This window comes from Andrena cerasifolii, chromosome 1 (assembly GCF_050908995.1).
Source record: "Andrena cerasifolii isolate SP2316 chromosome 1, iyAndCera1_principal, whole genome shotgun sequence".
NCBI classification, from domain to species: Eukaryota; Metazoa; Arthropoda; class Insecta; order Hymenoptera; family Andrenidae; genus Andrena; species Andrena cerasifolii.
Window position 1 is genome coordinate 10,836,530 of NC_135118.1, and position 19,611 is coordinate 10,856,140.

At 41.4% G+C, this 19,611-nt stretch overlaps 1 protein-coding gene and 2 long non-coding RNA genes across 20 annotated transcripts in view; 2 read left to right on the forward strand and 1 right to left on the reverse strand.

Moving 5' to 3' along the window:
* The window catches only part of LOC143375392 (CUGBP Elav-like family member 1-A), a 628,399-nt gene that overhangs the window by 385,515 nt on the left and 223,273 nt on the right, over positions 1 to 19,611 (forward strand). The gene's annotated exons all lie outside the window — the stretch shown is intronic.
* On the reverse strand, positions 5,096 to 9,703 carry LOC143375488 (uncharacterized). 2 transcript variants are annotated; one of them, XR_013086907.1, is made up of 3 exons: positions 8,123 to 9,703; positions 6,962 to 7,592; positions 5,096 to 6,125 (listed from the first exon to the last, which is right to left on the reverse strand). It is a non-coding gene; the product is annotated as an uncharacterized LOC143375488 (long non-coding RNA). The 2 variants fall into 2 exon arrangements; XR_013086905.1 differs by having other exon boundaries at positions 5,096 to 5,283; positions 5,655 to 6,125; positions 6,962 to 9,703.
* LOC143375499 (uncharacterized) lies at positions 15,742 to 15,974 on the forward strand. The gene is made up of 2 exons (XR_013086912.1): positions 15,742 to 15,860; positions 15,937 to 15,974. It is a non-coding gene; the product is annotated as an uncharacterized LOC143375499 (long non-coding RNA).

A 19,611-nucleotide genomic window follows, 5' to 3' on the forward strand; every position in this document is an offset into this window, starting at 1 on the left:
CACAATGCGTGCCAGGAAGGCCTTCCCGGACGATTTTCTGAGGACGGGGATGTCTCTGGACAGTGAGGTTTTAAGTAACGGAACCCACCCACCCACTTGTGCTTTCCTTAACGAACTTCGAAGGATTCGAGAAAAGGAAAGGGACCAGATAGACAAGGGGACACAGTGAGGGGGAAAGGTTCGAGGAAAGTGACTAGACGGGAGGGTAGAGACGGCGAAGGAGACAGTCCGAATACGGGCTGAAGAGAAGGAAGGATACAGGGAGGACATGGAGGAGAGAGACGGCTTACCATCCAACCGACGAAGGGCCAGAGAATAGAGAGACAATACAGTCAGCAGCAGACGCGGCAAATTGCCCGTTAATAATCCGTACCAGGGAGGATGCACGGAGGGTAGGGGAGAATACGGGGGTGGCTTGCGCGTCTCCCCCTCTCGTTTTCGTCGAATGAGGGGCGCCGAATGAAATATTCCTCTCTGATCCGATGTAATTGCAGCGTCCTGCTTGAAAATTCTCCTAGCCCTGCTCTTTTCTCCCTCGCTCCATTCCCCGCCGCTTACTTTCCCTTTTCGTGTACACGCGGACGCCCGGCGACCTCGGAAGGGTACACTGCAAGCCAAGATGATATTGGAGTGTTTATCCTGCCACGACAGCTACAGTCTAGGTCGGATTAGAACTCGCTTCACTGTCTGGCTAACTATGTAAATTAACTTTCGACAGTGTACGAACTTCTGGAAAATCAAATGAGAATTGCATCCACTGTGGCTTCGTATTTTCCACGTTACTGGCAGTATGCTGGTCATTAGATGCCGTTAAATCTTGTTGGAATGCGTAAGGATCGTTGTTAAGATGAATTAATATACGTAACAGGATCTCGTTTAGATAGGATGTGGTATGATGCGTTGTACGTTGTACGTAACAGTTTTACTGGCAAGACATAGTGATAAGGTGTAACCTGGATCTGTGTGACTTTGTTGAACACATAGTTATGTTGTGAACAATATTTCACAAGAGGTCTACGATTCTAAAAACTTGGGGATAATTCTATATGTTATCCGTGTGAATATCTAATAGCATTAGACATACCTATAACGATGGCCCAAAGAAACTTTTAAAAATAAATGGTAACAAAAATAGTAGGTAACTATGGGAGAGATGCCGCACCTTACGCAAAATTGTCACCGCGCCCAAATTTCGCAATGAAATTTTTTTCCAAGGATGCATATTATTAGTTGAACATCTTGTGCTAATACTAGTATTAAAGAAAGCAAAAATTGTAATATTTGTTTCCCTTATAAAATTGAAACTAAAAACATTCTTTTTTAAAAGAGATGCCGCACGTGCGGGAGTGGTGCCGCATTTCGAAAAACGATTAAGTTTCCATTTAAACTTGTTAACTTTAACTTTTTATTAATAAAAAAATAGTAAAAGCAAAGTAAAATGAAACATCTTTTTAATTTATACGCTCATAAAATACAATAAAATTGGAAAAATAAATAGGTACAGATATTATTTTTGCTTTTCTAATTTTAATTGTCTTTTCCTCTTCCTTCCGCATTCATTACCTACACATAAAATAAAAATGAAATGTGAAAACAGTAAAAAGCCCACAAATATGTTTGGATTATCAGATTTGTCATTGAAATATAAATAATTTGCCTTGAGATATCACGGTATCAATTTTGAAACTCCTTCTTTGTATTTTCAACATAAAAAACATCATTTAGTCATCAATCCCATATAAAAGTGCGGCATCTATCCGAAATGCCCGGGAGAGACGCCGCACTTTCGTATTTCCAAGTGCTATGTCGAATGTGACCTACTCTGGCCGAGAAATATTCCTCAGAGTTCCTTTAACGTATTACAAAAGTTATATTACGAAAAACTATGATTTTTTAACTACTACGATGGCAAAAATAAACTCGACGTACTATTGAAGCAAAGTGCGGTTGGCTTACCTCGAAAAATAGCAAAATCTTTAAAAGTAAGAAAGGAAACACGTTCTCGCTTATTAATCTAACCTAAACTAACAGCCTACAGCGAATAAAATCAACAGTATTGTATTTTATTACCGGTAACCTTGAAATACCGAAGGTGCGGCGTCTCTCCCAGTGCGGCATCTCTCCCATAATTACCTACCTGCAATCGATTAAGAGAGATTCTGTTTCCGTACCCGTACAATATACCTACAGTCGTGAGATTCGTAGCCTATCTCACGTACAAACTGTTGCATCAAGTTATTTATATAGACACGTACACGAAACGTCTATTTTAAAAAAATTGTTTCATCAATACAGTACTTTCGAACTGGTTGATTAGATATCATGATTGGGAGAATATAACATACTCTTAAACGAATAGTTGTACGAATCAGCCTGCAGCCTACCTAAGCGTAATATGTTTATTGCTAATTATTATACGGGAATATTCGGAATTGTTGATTCATGCTGATGTGTTACACGCTTCAGTTAACAAACAATTATTATGCATCGAAGGGATTGTAAACTGAAATTACAGCGCTTTTACATACAGATTTGGGTAACGCGCGTATTATACGATTCGATTGATGTTATGCAAAATGTGGGAGGAGTTTACGTATATACATAATTGAAAAATACCAATTCTGTTTGGTGTGCGTTATACTTATATATATGACTACCTATACTTTCTTCGAACTTAATTTCAGTTATTTTATTTAACTTAACATATTGTTACGTCTCGGTGCCTCGTTTTCGGTCATGTCTTATTTATATACGCAACTTAATAATTGGATAACAGTTTATTTATAATTGTAGGAATATTAGAGATTCGTGAGTTTAGTGATCACTAATGTGATTACGCGTCTTTTTCGATTCAGATCTGTTCTGTTTTGTTATATTGACCCTGGTCGGTAATAGACAAAATATACTTATCTAACCCTTATCAAAATTTTAAGAAAACACCTAAAACTCAGCACTTTGTCCCACTTTGTGGTGTTGCCAGATGTAAAATGTGTAGTTCAACTACTGGACTTCGCAGTGTTGTGGTGAAAGAAAAATAAGAAATTGTAAAAAAAGTTCTTTCTCAGCTTGTGCTTCTTAATATTTGAATTTTTACTCGGGACTGCCAATGATTAGTGCAGTGCCAGCATTGGTGCAGTTTAGCCTACCTAGGCTTCCCTGATTTTATGGGATGCGCCCTTTAGTGCCTTGCAAGAATTTTTCATTTCTATGTAGGGCGGAAAATGTGCATTTTCAGCCACCCTCCCTTAAAAGAATATCATAAAAAGACATTTATTTCTATCTTTGTAAATTTATTTATTAAAATTGACGCGAATTAGAGCCAGTCTAAAGTTTCCACAGTACTGCGGTTGAAATGGTTAAAATTAGCCAGCTTGGGACGAAGCGCTATTAAAATTCGTCTATTATTAAGTGGTTGAATACATTATCGAATAATAATACAATCCTGTGCTGGTAAATACGGAGCAATGATTATGAATCGTTGAACGATTGGCAAAGAAGTTCACTTGAGATGTTGATACCCCGTTTAGCAGAAACTTTGAAAAAAGAAACGAGCTCGGAATAGTTTCCGGCAGACACGATCGATGCGGAATATCGCTTTCGTCATGACCTCGAATGCCAAAAAGGAGAATAACGTTCTCCGAAGAGTTGTAGTCGTTCGCCACAGAAAAAAAGACGCAGACGCGTAATTAAACTTTCCTAGTTTCCTTCTCCACGACCTAACCAAGTTACACAAAAGTCCTGCTGAGTCGTGGGGCAAAGAAACGCGACGGCACAACGTGCTTGCGAGTAACATCGCTCGGCCTGAGAAATCGAGGAAGAGGAAAAACGTGAGAAGAGGAGGGAAAGAAGAACCGCTTATACTTCGCGAAAGAAACTGAAGAACCTCCCGTTCCCTATCCAACACGATGGCGCAAACTTTCACCAATGTCGAGAGTCAAACCGTGAACCCTCAGAAACTTTACCTCGCGAAAGTGAGTAAACTGCGATGATTATTCTGAAACAATTTGCCAAGAAATTTGCCGATTGCAATTGTATTTGCTGCGACGCTGGAGGGACAATGCATTAAGAACAAAGAATAGGAGGAATGTCAGTGATGCTGAATGAAGTAGTCAGTCAGAACTACTTAGGGTTCACTTTTCCTTCCTTTTATAGATTCTGTGTAATTTTACAACCATTATTGATCTGGTGTGTTCAGCTATGTTTTGATGAATGAAAAGATTACCAAATTGGTAGCTATTTTGTTATTCTTTAAAAGAGAGGATCTAACGCATAATTACTAGGGATGTGCGGGTGCGAGTACCCGATATTTCAGGCTCGGTCGATTCGGATAAAGTCAGACGAGCTCGGACGGGGATCCGATACATACGTACTACTTACAAGGAACGCTATTCAATTATTGATGATGGAATCGCGCAGATTTTTTATACAGATCGAAAGTATATGCCACAAAGCTCGCACAAATGTAAATTAAAGATGCTTCGAAAAGCTGGCCTGACCATGAAAAATCAACAAAGGTGGAGCAGGGGAAAGAAGAAAAATGAGGGAAGGAGAAAGAATAATCTGTCTATTCAAATTTAAATCTCTCTATTATGTGATAATACATTATAGTAAATGAATGGATAATTCATTAATGATAGATAATAATTAGAATAAATTAATGAAAATAAATGATAATACTAATGATGTCGTGTGATCTGTCGATCAGTCTTCGCAGTGACATGTTTAGACTGTCTCGTTGATCAAGGTATGAAAGAAACAGTGTTCGCTGGTTGCAGTCACTGTGAAATATATTATTGCTTCAGTCAGTTTTTCAATGTAATGGTTAATATTACCCACTGTTGGCATTTCATTAGTATCGTCATTTATTATCATTAATTTTTTCGAATTATTATCAATCATTAATGAATTATCCATTCATTTACTATAATGTATTTTCATATAATAGAGAGGTTTAAATTTGAACAGACATATTTGACTTTGAGGGTAGTTTTCACACATGAAACACACCGTTGTTCTTGCTTTGAGTCACTCTAAAAACCCACGAACTTCCGTTCCAATCGGTGAGTCCTGGTTTCGCGGTGTTCCCTTGTCAGTACTTACCGAGAAATTTCTTTTGTGCCGAGATTCGTTCGAATACATAAGTGGTTACGAATCATAAAGTAAGTCGGGTGAAACAACCATTTACGCGAGTTTTCTTCCATTCCTTCTTACTTCTGCGCGTATACTCTTCAAAACGATGATTACCATATACGACGCTGTCCGTCCGCTTTTACCAGTGGAGAACTAAAACGGAATAAAAATATCGGTCATTAACAAGAGGACCAATTCAGACGATATTCTTCTACAATATCCCGGAGGCTTACTGTTGAAGAGCATTTCATCCTTTTTCCGCTCGGAGTTGAAATAAGTTTGATGGGACCTAAAGAAGCAAAAATGAGAGCGAAAGGTGGGGGAGGAGGAAAGGAACGGTTTGGTCTCGTGAAACGTCAGGTGGCATTCGTAGAATTTTTCGAAATTTCTGCAATCTCGTTAAGAGTGAGTGGAAGGGTGGGGCCTTTCTATCTTGTATGCTCGAAGGAAATTCGAGCGGGAAAGTTCCTTAACTCGCGTCCTGGAGTGGCTGTAGACTTGCGAAACTTGTTCCGCGGAATTACCTCGTAAGTCGCGGCTATTCGCGTGCGAGCAGGACCAGTTGCCGGGAAATTTTCACGTCGACTGGACCAATATGCACGTGCACATCCGGAATTTCGTGCACGGCGACGAATTCCCAATCGAACGGGCACGATCAGACGATTCTCGAGATTACGATGCACCGTCGACGCAGACGAACCGTAAAGTTGCTTCCCCGTTGCTACGTGGAGTTCGGAACTCTAATTTTCCCCGGCACCAAAAGGAAGAGGCCCCTTTAATTCCAAAATAGATTGCCGGAGAATCTATAACCTCGCGTTCAACGAGAAAAACCTGCTCGCGGAAGGGCTTGGGAATAATTTTCCTATACGTACCTCGAAGCTGCGATGCAAAATGCTCGGCATTGGTTCCTTTGATAACCATTTCAAAGGGATCATTCTTTTTCTTCCAAATCCTGCCGAAAACAGAAGTCTCTCTGCTGCCAGAACGAAATGTACCTGGTGTAATGGACACAAGGATAATTTAACTAACGGTTTTATGAATAACATTTATAAATATATTTATTCAACTAAATTAAGAACATTGGAGATTCAACTGTTTTGAACTCGACTCCGAAGCCAGTAGGCCTTAATAATAGAGATATTTACATGGAAATTATTCAAAATTTCATAGTCGCCGTGGGATTTTAGTGAGTGAAAATCCCACACTACCCTGGCGCCCGCGGGAGATTCCCTTCTGGAGGCGTCGGGGTGCCTTTTGAAGAAACGTTAAAAAAAACTTTATAAATTTTTTTTATAAATTATTATTTTTTTTTTAACTTGGGGAAATCCTCAAAAGGCACCCCGACTCCTTCAGAGGGGAATCCCCCGGGAGCGCCAGGGTAGTGTGGGATTTTTACCCATCAAAACCCCACGGCGGCTATGAAATTTTTAATAATTTCCACGTAAATACCTCTATTATTAAGGCCCATTAGCAGAAACGCTCGGACACCTGTTTACTTACTTTCGACATAGATCCATCGTGCCAAGGCTCATCAAAATCGGTGTCTACCACATGCTGTCGCCTCCCCTTGTGAGACTGGTGGCTTTTGGAATAGTAATGGTCTTGGATAAGGGGATACGATGGTGTTTTAAATGTTTCGGAATATAACAGAAGGGATGACGGGATAAGGCAGAAATGCAGGATTTTGGATAGGTGACGCATTAGTTAAGATGGCGATGGATATCAGGGATGACGCAGTATTTACATTTACGCAGCGTTTGGATAGTAGTCTAATTCATGTTTGCAGAGAAAGTCAGAGGAAAACGATAAGTAAAGGGTCAGTACATTGTACCTATCTCTTTTAAATGCATCGGCTTACAGGATAGGTACTCTCGTAACGCAAATGTTACAGTAAATAGTATGGTGTATGAAACTGTATTCGCAATGGAACATCCTCTCCTATTTTTCTCTCTAGTATTCATCAGCTAGCATCAGCCACGTGGCTAGTTGCCCTGAGACAAACAGTTGATTACACAATTAAACAGCATGAAACTGCCATTGTTGGGTCGTGACACGGACGCTGAAGATTAAGTGACGAAGAGACGAAGCTAGTTTAAGCATCCGATAGCTTTTTATTAGAGGGATCAGCAACCTATGCACGGTGTTACCGTGTTTCCAAAGTGTTGATAAATTGGTTCTATTCCTACCTGTTTAAGGAAGACACAGAAATCGGAACGCTTCGATAGGTCTCGTTTATATAATTCATCGTTTCAATCGAGCAAACGCACAGTGGTCATTTGCTGTACTTTGTGTCAGAAATACGTCAGATAAACTTTTGTTCGCGTTATGTAGTCGCGTTGTCATCGATATTGCAGCTGTTCGTACTGCTTATACCACAAGTCCTCTGTGAAGTATTTTTGAAGTTTATATTTTTCCATGAAAAATGACCCCCATTTCAGTTCTATCGTCGACAACGGGCCGGCCTATAGGTACAGTAATAACACGAAAATATTAATATCCAATATTTTTACTAATTACTTTAAATCGTATGTTCGTCGAGCATTAAATTAAAAATGTGTCGAAACGTGGAACAAGAAAGTTTCTCTCGCAGAAGTGAAGCATCATAATTAATTAGCATGTTGGATATCATATTCAATTGGGTACGGTATTACGTTACATTTCAGTAAAGTCATATCCTCGTTTAATTAGCAGACTGTTTTGATGGTAGGTATTCGAAATTCCATAGAAAATGGAGGTTTCCGTGTTTCATTACCCGGAGCCAATATTTTCGTTCCTTTGAATGTATTATTAATCGTAGTACTCGTTTCAACGGAGAACTACCAAGCAGCCTATAATCTTCCGCGCGTTGATTATCGTGTTTTAATCATTTAAGATATAAAAAAAAAAAAGAAAACGCCTGCAGGGCTTTCAGAACGAACGAATGTACGTATCGACGAGCCAGAATTTTTAATTAAAAAAGTTTTTATCATGAAATGCGCTTATTATTCTTTACCTTCTCATAAATGAAAAACGTTGCTGCGAACTTTTCTATTAAAAAGAAGATTAACAACGGGGCAAAAAAAAAAAATAGGGGTGAATGTTTCATAGAAATAAGCGTGGAACGTGGTTGCGCCTATTCCATTATTCACAGTCAAAATTCAGAGTATCTAAATCGACTGAAAATTACACCCACTCACCGCTGCCACATTGGGAATCATAGTAAACGTATCGCAGAACCAACTGCGCATGCCGCGTAAATTGATTCCGATGCTAGGCGGAGCCCTCGTCTCGTTTCTAAATAAATAAATAACTGCGAAGCATTATGGAGGATGGATAGAGCGAGCGTAATTAAATTGACTAGCAAACGCCCTCCTCAGATTCTCAAATGATCGGCGGCACTACGCGTGAGAGGCGGTGGATGAAGAGAGAGAGGGAGCTAAAAGCTAGAAACGATTTCTGCTTTCTGCCGAGTAAGCAGGCACTTCTAATGGATCGACGCCCTTTGTTTAATGAGATAGGAGGAGCTGCTTCATTATTGAACAACGTTCCCTCGGAATAAACCCGTAATTATTTACAATAGCTTCGACCAACCACGTCGAATGCGCAGGGAAGAAAATCGCCTAGATTGCGAGACAGGCTTCTGATATTTACCATCGCGATAAGAATTGATCGTGCTCTTTTCGGCATGCCATATTCGAAATTGTATAGGCGACGTATTCATCCATGGAGCAGGAACGAGATCTAATGAAGAATTAGATCGACGGACCCTTGAAATAGCTAATCTTCTTCGGGACCTCTCATTCAACTTCCAGCTGCTTCACCGTCCAATCACAAAGAGATCGGATCCAGCGCGAGAATAAGACCCAATGCAAATCCAGAACGAGGCTGAAAGCGACGAGGGGTCGTCAAAGGCCTCCCATCGACTGACGGTGCAAGAAGGACTGAACGATTATGATTCAAGATTGTCGATGGATCAGCAAATTTCACCGAACAGGCGCAAACTGTGAGAGGGTGGGCCGTTGACGAAAAACGGGAACGGCGTTGTCGAGGTGGAGCGGCCCGAGTGGCGGCAATGAAATTAACGACGGTCTTTGGACAGGTCCTTACCCCATGGTTCGAGGTGCACTTCGCACGGATAGGGAGCAACTTAAATTAAGGGGAAAGAGCCGATGCTGGTCCTTTTTTTGTCCGAGTAAACGATGATCCTACTGGATCATCGGGGTGCTTGTAGCTGGCTCGTGACTCGTGACTCGTTAAAGGAAGGTCGTTCGTTCCCTCTTCCCGTTCCCAGCACGGGAAGCAAAGTCACGTTCGTTAACCGCAGCAAGCGATTGCTCTTTCCTTTGAGCGGTTGGCCCAGTTTTCTCCTTTTGCCGCCGTTCCTTTCTTCTCCAGATGCCCTTCTCTTCCTTTTCCTGTAAATCTACGTTTCTTCTCCCCTGTCTCCCCTGAGCCCGCCATCGCCTTAACCCCTGCGCCGGTGTTATCGCAAGTTCTCCTCCCTTCGTCATCTCCAGAGTCTCGTTACTTTCAGCCAAAGTGCGTTTCTTTGATAGTCGATCGGCGGGGAATGTCGTGTCGGCAGTTTTACCGCGCGCGTTCCGCGTTCGCTGCGGTGGACGGCGGGTGAACAGGTGCACAGTCGGTGGACACTGACTTCGACTAGATCTTGTATGATTTCTTTGGCCGCCGCGGCGTAGACGAGACTCCCCTCTGTTATTGTAATAATTCGCCCCCCTGTGGAAATTCAATTTAGATAAGGTCGTTGATGGCGGCGGGCGATAACGAAGAATGACCATTAATGGAATTTCGATCGCATCTCTAAGTATTCCCGACGGAGATGACAGCAGCGTGGCCGTCCAAGTGGAAACTGAACGTCCCAAGTAATCGGAAGATTTAAGATTTTAGATTTCTCGAGGGACAATGTCTTGTACAGAGAGCCTGCCCAATACGCTTGCAATTTTATCTCGAGGATACGTTGTAAAGTGCATCGGCGAATGTTGCTGACGTGTATGAAATAATTTATCTGAAAGCAGGCATTCCGTTACGAGACGTAATAGAAATTCAGTTGTTAAGGTTATATGCATGGTAGATTCGAAGAGACTGCTATTGATTCTGCAATTGCCTTCAAATTTTCGGGATAGCTAGTCTGTATTAACAGCCACACATTGCATTAAACTTTACTAGGCCACTTGTCGTTAACTAAGCGCACGCGACAAATACAGTACCTAATCCCCGGTTAACTGACACAGTCCTAGGACCTGATCGCGTCTCCTACCAAGGGTATTTTCGGCTCGCTCGTCTCTGACAAGGAGAGGTTCCCAGGTACCCGCCTCCGATTGCTTTGATTTTTGGATATGTTTCAGATTTAGAGGCCCGAAAAATAAGATATACGTGTTTTTCTTTTAGCTGACCGTTTTCAGATTTAGGGGATGAAACCGCCCCTCAAAGTTTTCAGGTGTTCGTCTATGATTGCTTTGCTTTTTGGATATGTTTTGTAGGGCTGAAAAATAAGAAATACGTTTCTTTTTATTTTGGCCCGTCTGCATGGTTAGAGGGTGAGATTACCCGGCAAAGTTCATAAGGGGTACAAAATTGTGTTGAATAAAACTTGATATGAATTTAATTTGCGTCGTAACTCGCCGCATGGACGATGTTCTTGTCGTCAGTCATCGTTACTAGGGAGTAACCTACCTGTAATCCAGCGCTGTCCAGCGTAGGGGCCCCTCACGCGTCTACTTCCCCTTCCAACCTTCCTTTCGAGCAGCGTGACTTGTCGCCAAGGAAACCGCGCGACGCTGAAAAGGAGACCGCGATATTTCCGTAGACAAGGAAGCTCAGACGACACGCGCGACGCCGAGGTTCACTGTTACTTTGAATCGGCCGCGTCTCTGCGCCATGGCAACGGCGGACGATGGTGGGGGACGGCTTTTGCCTCCCAAGAGGCAAGTTGGACGGCGCTGCCGTAATCGTTTAACTGCGCATTTGAGAGACTTGAAACGTGTAGAAAAAATTCATAAATTTCTTAAAAAATTATTTTTGGAGGACACATCAGTGGTTTTAGGTCCTCCCATCGGTACTGACAATGAGAGATGAACCACCCCTTGGGTAGTTTATCCACTAATAACGGTGACTAGCGACAATAACATCATCCATACAGCAAGTTATGACGCAATTTATATCAAGTTTTATTCAACACAATTTTGTACCCCAAATGAACTTTGAGGGGCGGTTTCACCCCCTAAACATGCAAATGGGCCAACATAGAAAGACAGGAATTTCTTATTTTGCGGTCCCCTAAAACATATTCAAAAACCAAAGCAATCAGGTTCGGATACTTGAAAATCTTATAACTTTGGGGGGTAGTTTAACCCCCTAAATATGAAAACGGGCCAACGTAAAAGGACACGTACTTCTTATTTTTCGGTCCTCTAAAACATATCCAAAAAACCAAGCAATCTGAGACAAACACCTGAAATTTTATAACCCTGAGGGGTGCTTTCATCCCCTAAATATATGAACAAATCGCTACAAAAGAACACGTATATCTTATTTTCCGGCGCTCTAAAACATTTTCAAAAACCAAAGCAATCGGAGGCGGACACCTGGGAACTTCTCCTTGTGAGTGCGTCGCCTCCGCGACGAAAGCGAATGAGATAAAGTTACATATTGCACGTCCACCTCAAAATTATTCAAATATGATCGTGTTTGGTATCATTTTCATCGCACGTGCCTCAGTAATTCGATGAAAGCACTTTCGTGACTATGAAGTGAGAATCATAAAACTTTGATGTTTATTATTTCGGTGGGTTATTAGCAGTTGCATCATTGTCGATCTCGGGTGTAAATAACGCGCGACCCTGGCGAGCTCGGAGCCCAGAGCAACCAGTTCCAACAACTGGTGTGGATGACTCCGCGTCAGCTAAGCGGGCGCTACTGTACGTCTTCTAGCGTTCGCGCCACTAACTATATGCCCGATTATGTTGAAGGGCTCATTCGGCTGAACATGAACTGAGGAAAACGTTCAATTGCCGTAGCCAGCCTGAAATTCCACGGAGCGTGAATATCGGTCGGTTCAGAAATTTTCTCGACGCACGAAAGGCGAGCCGGAAACCAGGTCGTTCGCGATAGCCAGGAAGGTGTGACAGAAAAAGCTTGGTCGACCTTACGGACGGGCGATATCGCTTCGGCACCTTTACGGATTCACGGATCGACGCCCAGCATGACCGAGAAAGAGTGAAGAAAGAGAGGAGGGGGCCGAGGGGGTCACAGGAAGAAAAGCTTCGAGGGCGCGTTTAGCAAAAAGGCGCAAAGAAGCGGTGCTCTCCTCGGATATTCATGCGGGGTTGCGATTTATAACCGACCTCCTTCTCTTCCCGCCGTCGATTCTGTGTTTAAGGAAAATAATAAAACAATCTCTCTCTCTCCCTCTCTCCCTGTATCTGTATGCCATTTTTCCTTCCCCTCTGGCTGTCGTGGAAGAAGGCTAGCAGTATCCTCTTTCATCCTAGCATCCTCCAGGTTTCCATCATCCAGCATCATTCAGCCTTCTTCCTCATTTAGTTCCCCCTTTAAAGTTCTTTTCACCTTGATCCGGAGGTCGCAGACGATTCCTGCCATCTCGAAGGGAGGGACTCGCAGCGTCAGGGTGACCCGAGAAACTCTGAATAATGACGCAGGAAGATAAACAAATTTACCTGGCTCAGAAACACAGCAGATATTATGCTCTAGTTCTCGTGCCTGTGGTTTCGAATCTCTTAACACCTTCGATATCTTCATTCAACGCTTCTGCTTGTCACGTTGGTATGCACGCAGTCCCCTATGGAGTGAAACTTTTGCACAGTGACTTGTATTAACACTTCCAATTCATTACGTATACCGAAGAACCGGAATTATCAAATCTGGATTTAACATGCTATTATAAGTAGCTAAAGCCGCACTGATATTGCTGTCTGCTATTGGACTTTTTGGTGTGACACGAGCGCTAAGTAGCTGTTCAACAGTCAAAGGTTTCAGCATTTCTTAAGCCACGAGTTCCGTTTAATTGTTAGGTAAGCGGTGGGAAATCAGGTGTTAGGTAGTGCTATGAATAATGAACAAGAACCTTTGACGTTGGCGGCGAGTTCTCATTGCGACAATAACCATTATAATTACAAACTAACTTTTAGGAAACTTAGACAAATGTGTACATTGACGAACAGAGTTGGCTACGTGCGTGGAAGGGAAAATTTCAAACGAATTTTTTAATCACAGGCGATAGTTTCTTAGTGGGGCATATTTATACAGCAAACAGACGTTTGACGTGTATGTAAATTAGAACTGATCTATGAACGCGATTTTTGGACAAACACGCGCACGCATACGCAGGAGAGTATTTAGTAAGATGGTAATCACTTTAACCCCTAGCATCTGGATATTAAGAAAATCAGACTTCGTAGGAATTTATACTTGGAAATGGGAAGTAAGTGCAGTGACGATCAACACATTTGGAAAGTAGTGGCGAGACGCGAGTTTTCAGGCGGACGCCTTAGGCCGGCGCCACATTTGCGTTGGTGTTGGGTTGAACGGAAAGTTGGTACGTTCTTCTTTTATTAGATGTCGCTTCATTACTCTTATAGAGTGTTTCAAGATTACATGTTTCAGGCACATTAAACTTCGCCGCGAGTTGCCTAGCACAGGCTTGTCGCCTCATCTGTTGCGTTTAATGAGTTTGGTCCAAACCATGCTCGATGCATCGAAACTTTAGCGGCACCCTCTCCATACATTTCGGAAATATTTTTCTACTGTTTCTCTGACTCCAGTGACGCTTCAAAACGCAGAAAGTGGTACCTGCCGAACATGTGCTTTACAAACTGTCCGCTTCCTCGTTTTAGAATCACAGAACTAAACGGAACACTCGAAATATAATTATTCATACAGCACGTGATAGAATACTAGATTAGGTTATGAAAAGTAAAAGAATCACTGCTAAGGAATTGCTAAGGAATCTATTAAGGAAAAGCGGCGCTCAAATCCGTAATGAAGTATAGACACAAAAAGGTATGAGCATCTTTGCTATAATTTTATATAGCAAAGATAATTTAAAAAAAAAAACGATGGTAGGCTTGGGAGTATGGGGGATGAGGATCGGGGATATGAATAAAATCGGGTTCAGAATAAAATCGGTCTTTCGTTCTTTTCCGTGAGAAAGGATTGCGTCACGTTCGTTTATTCTGCAAGCTGTTGTTGATCACGCAGTTATAAGTTATTCGCTCCAAAGCTCGACACCGACTGTATACATGCATATACGCGTAAGGACTAACACTCGTTAACGCGCTCCTCAGTGTGTATTAGGTTGTTGCAAATGAAATGGCCGTTTCTGATTTTTTAATTTAAACTTTTATTTGACAAACCTAATAGGTACAGTAAGGAGCATAACTGAACCAATAACCACTAGTTTTGTATAAACCTTTATTTATTGCTAAGAATGTAGAAGAATATTAAAAAATGAACATTACAGGAAGTTTTATTACAGTTAGAAGTAACATCAGAAATTTTTTCAATAATTAATCTCTCCTCGTTTAGCACTGTCAAACAAAATGGATTGACTCGGTTTTGCACCACGTCCAGTATTTGGCAATATTTAATATATTATTTATTTTTAATATTTCGTCCACAACCCTTTTGCTCGCAAAACTGCACTAATTCGCTTCGGCATACTTTCTATTAATTTTTTGCAATTTACCGTTACACGTCTATTTACCAATGCCGGCTGTTGAATACGCAGCTTTTCATACAGGATATCAATTTCTTGACAGTAATTGTCTGAATTTATGGTTTCTCCTCGTTTTAAAAATGAAAATGCACAACACCCCTCGCTGACCACCATACAGACACCAAAATCTTTCGCGGATGAAGGTTCGGTTTTCGGCACATGTTTTGGGGCTTCATCTGCATCCAACCACTGTGCAGAACGACGATTGTCATAAAGAATCCATGTCTCGTCACAAGTACAATTAGTCTATGTAATAGGCCTTCATTATTATGACGAGAAAACAAAGAAGAACTGATCTCCAAGCGGCGGATTTTGTTGTTTTCGGTAAGTCCATGTGGGACCGATTTGTCCAGCTTTTGTACTTCTCCCATGGCCTGTAGGTGTCGGGAAACAGTTGAATAGCGAATCTTAGTTCTCACTGCGATTTCCCGAACAGTTAGGCGTGAATCCTCTTCAACGATGTCTTTCAAAATAGTGTTTTCGATAACTGTTGGCTTATGACCGGAAGGCATATTTTCGAGGCCCGTATCACCACAACGAAATTTTTCGAACCAACACCTAGTGGTCCGATCACTTGCAGCACCATTGCCGAAAGCAGTATTTATATTCCGCGTTGCCTCAGCCGCACTGTGAGCAAGTTTCAACTCATACAAGTAAATTATTCGAATTTCCTTCTTTTCCATGATCAATTAAAACGGTTTTTAATTACGTATACTGCACAATGCGACATAAATTGTACACGCCAAATCACGTGTGAGACGGGTACTTTTCAAATAATGCAAATACAACACCACCTGCACGGGAAAGAGCTAAGCTACAAAGCCGAGAAGTTTAAATTCTAGAAAACGGCTTCTTCATTTGCAACAACTTAATACTTATTGCTGCCCAGGTAGGCACGGTCTTTTCCCGTGTCTCTAATTACTGGTAACCCTCCAGAACGTGCCCACATTATTTATTAAAAATACGTAATAGTCTCTGAAAAGAAAGTGTTCACCTGGTTAATATAATTCCGATACGTGCTGCATACAATGGTCTGAAATTAATAAAATAAAGATATCATTAATCTATCATAGGCACTTGCATACGACGATCGTCTATACTAGAAAAAATGTAAAGATCCGGCAATACTGTTGCCCCTGCGGTTGCATCCCCTCAAAGGTGAAATAAAGAGCGGAGAATGACAAATGTAGTGCGGCATGATGAAAAGAAGAGAGCTAGTCGAGGGTAGAAGAAGACGGTGAACGAATTTCCTCGTCGGAGAATGTTGCGGAGAGCGTCGTTTTGCCGAAACTGCCGGAATACCGCCGACTTTGGGAAGAAATTACATCCCCAGACTTTGCGGGGATGCGATACAATTTGAAATTGCCTGCGGCAGCTCCCTAGGATCTCGTGTTTATTCCATTGGCACCGACTTTATTCCTCCCTCGTACCTAACTTAAAAGCGAAGTAACGTCGTGTTTCTATGTGGAATGAGTGACACTAGAGCCTGCATACAGCTTCAAGGTGAAAATAATACAATAAAACGTACCTGTTTCTCGAAATGATTTAATTATCCCCAACGAGAAGGCAAATTCAAGCCAGTGCCACGCGCTGGCTTCTTGCAAATTTATAAGAAACTCTGCTGTTTAAGCAGAGCGTTTCGAATATTCTTACCGTCAAAGGTGAAAATTGTAATTGAAGAACTGCCTAGTGCTGCGCACCTCCTGAATTTTTACGAAACAATCATGGCGGCCTCGACAAACAGGGGTCGGGAATCAGTGTTGTACACTCAGGGTATGGGCTGCACATATTGTGTCCAGAATACTCGATACATTCGGCGGTATTGCAGTCAAGTAACCGTATACGTACTGGCGCATTTGTACAGTGGCTCGGGTACACAGTAGCCATAAGTTGCCAGCGCCGGGAAGGTAATGGCTTTTCCTACGGTCGGCGAGACTCATCGGATTCCTATCGGATTCCTTTTCAGCCACCTTAATCGGGTAACGAACGATACACGTGCAGGTAACTCTAATAATTGGTACTTATCCATCGTCTAGTCGACCTCCCAGAGCCAACCAATCGGCCGATCGATTTCCTATCGCCGTTCCTTTCGCGCTCATGTTGCCAAGCTGCCAGCGAAAATGAAACAAACACGAATATATAGGCTGATCGATAATTGCGTGCCGATGCTTTGGGAGGTGAACGTAGAGCATAAAATAGGGCACAGAGAAATCTACGACTGCTCTAGATCACTGTTTTGTAACAATTCCTGCTCCATTATCGATAAAGAGAACTGCTCGGCACTGTGCAACAGATTTCCACGTATTATATCCATTTAAAGGGAATGAAGGACGCAATAGTCCTGTAGCAAATCATTTATCATTAACTGAAGTGTTTTTAGTCTTTTCTTTAACTTTACACCTTGTTCTCCAATTAAGAGTTTTATTACTTTCCGCCTTGTGTTTACAGTCTACCATCAGCCGTACTGTTTCGTGACTTCCGTTGGGGATTCGCTTCTTAATCTCGCTTCTCCTACCTTTGCTTCCTTTGGCGGTACTCTTGATTAAAAATAGTATCCCCGTGGTTTTTACTAGACAGCTGTTAAGATTTTCATTGTATTATCGTAGATTCGGCTTGACCACTCAGAAACTATCGGATCCGCTATCGCTTTTTGTAGAGTATGCGCAATCCATTTTTGTTCGCCATTGCACAGTGGGGAAATTTTGCGATTTGGTATGGCCAGAACTGCAGAAATGAAAATTTTGAATTTTACAAATTTAATACAAATGAAAATTGAAGAACTATATCCGTTTTCGTGGTCAAAATCTCAAAACTTATTTTTAATATATAAAATTCGGCACTTTTATGTTCTTATATATGAGAAACTAAATTATCCGAGAAACAGCACTTACAAAAATTACGAACGATAAAGATTTTTTTATTATTTACATTTATATACGTTTTTCTTTGTTAGAGCATGCCTCTGCTACAGCGCAGCAGGGCATAGCGGAAGGATTATCGCTTCTGACGACAAACATTCATAATACAAACTATCAAACAGAGGATCGAAGCTGATATAATAAGTAAATTCTTTTGAATTTTTTATTTTAGATGATCGACTTTCGACCAGCAGTGGTCACCGCAGAAGCCTTTATTTTTAGAGAACCTTCGAGAGATGGACAGTAACTTAGTTATTGGAATTTTCTTTTGAGGAATGTGTTATAGCTTTTGAGTAAAAAATTTCCAAAGACCCCTTTTTCAACCTCCTAACTGAGCATGACCCCTTAAAAATGCAATCATTGCAGGATATTATGGGATTGATAACTATTTTGTGTATTGAAAATTGATTCTTATATGAAAAGCTTATTTCTAAAACACTACTTTAAAAATCGTATAAATTACGTATTAAAAACCGAAACATAATTATTTTGAGGACAAAAATATATCTTACGCACCACTAGGAATTTAATCCATGCCTTGAAATTATTTTCAGATCTTTGGATAACACAATATGACTGTCTGAAGCAACTTGAAAATGTGAATTAATTCTTTGCGATCGGTCTAACCTCACATGAACATAAACATTTGCGAGTCTATACGAGCTTTGTATTAAAACATTCAACAGTAAAATTGGTGGCATTTGATACTCATATTAGTTCTTCAATTGGCATTTGCATTTATTCTGTCGAATTGAAAATTTTATTTTTGTGGTTCTGGCCATAAAATCGCGAAATGTCCCCACTGTGCATTGTTCCAAAGCTGCTGAGTACATAGAGGGCAAAATAAAAGTATGATATTTGCGAGCATCGTGTCCGATCCAGCGCAATCAATGGCAAATCCCAGTCATTCGATCGTCGCGGTGGGACGGACTGCAATTTCCTGGCAGATAACGATTTTCCACTTGAATTATACGCCTTTTCGATAGGGATTTTTCGCGGCGATGCGGTTTCCGAACAGAATGGCTCCATCGAGCGACGATCAGGCGCTGAAATTCGGGCTGCTGATAAACCAGCCCGCATACACACGCGCAATATTCAGTGAGCATAATCGAGATATCTATCCTGATGATAAACGAGCTAGGTAGGAGGTACGATACGAGTGAAGTGACAGCCGGAATAACAGATGCCCGCGTAGAGACATCCGCTACGCGTCTGAACCTCCTTCCCCTCGTGCAATCGACTGAAGTGAATATTACCACTTAGCGCTCCCAAAGCGTCATCTTCAATATCACCATCTATAGTAATCTAGACCTACAAGTGTCTTTAATTAGTGACCACTCGTGCGGGTCTGTAGACCTCTACTTTCTCCAGTCCTGGCTGGCTATAATCGAATCACGTAAGGACCGAGCGTACTGTAGACATTGGGGACAACGCACGACCAAACACTTCGAATCGCAGCATATTAGAAACTACGTTGGCTCTGGCTTCAAAAGAGGACGAATCTGTTAGACAAAGGACCTAGTGGGGTGAAGTAGTCGAATGTGAGACCCATTTATTAAAAACATCGTAACTCTTGACTGAGAACACTCTTATTAAAATTCGATACACGTTTTAAAACTAGAATATGTATTCTTCAGCAACCTAGTGGAAAGTACTGTAACAAAAATTCGGTTTCTTTATAATAAGATAAAAACGAAGGATTCAAATAGGCAGATAAAAAAAATTGGTTCTTGATATGAGACCCAGTTTTTTTTTCCTGAAACTTATTTTTTCTTTCCTTTTTCATAAAGTCGGCATGTGAAATCTATTTCTTCATTACCGAAGTTTTCC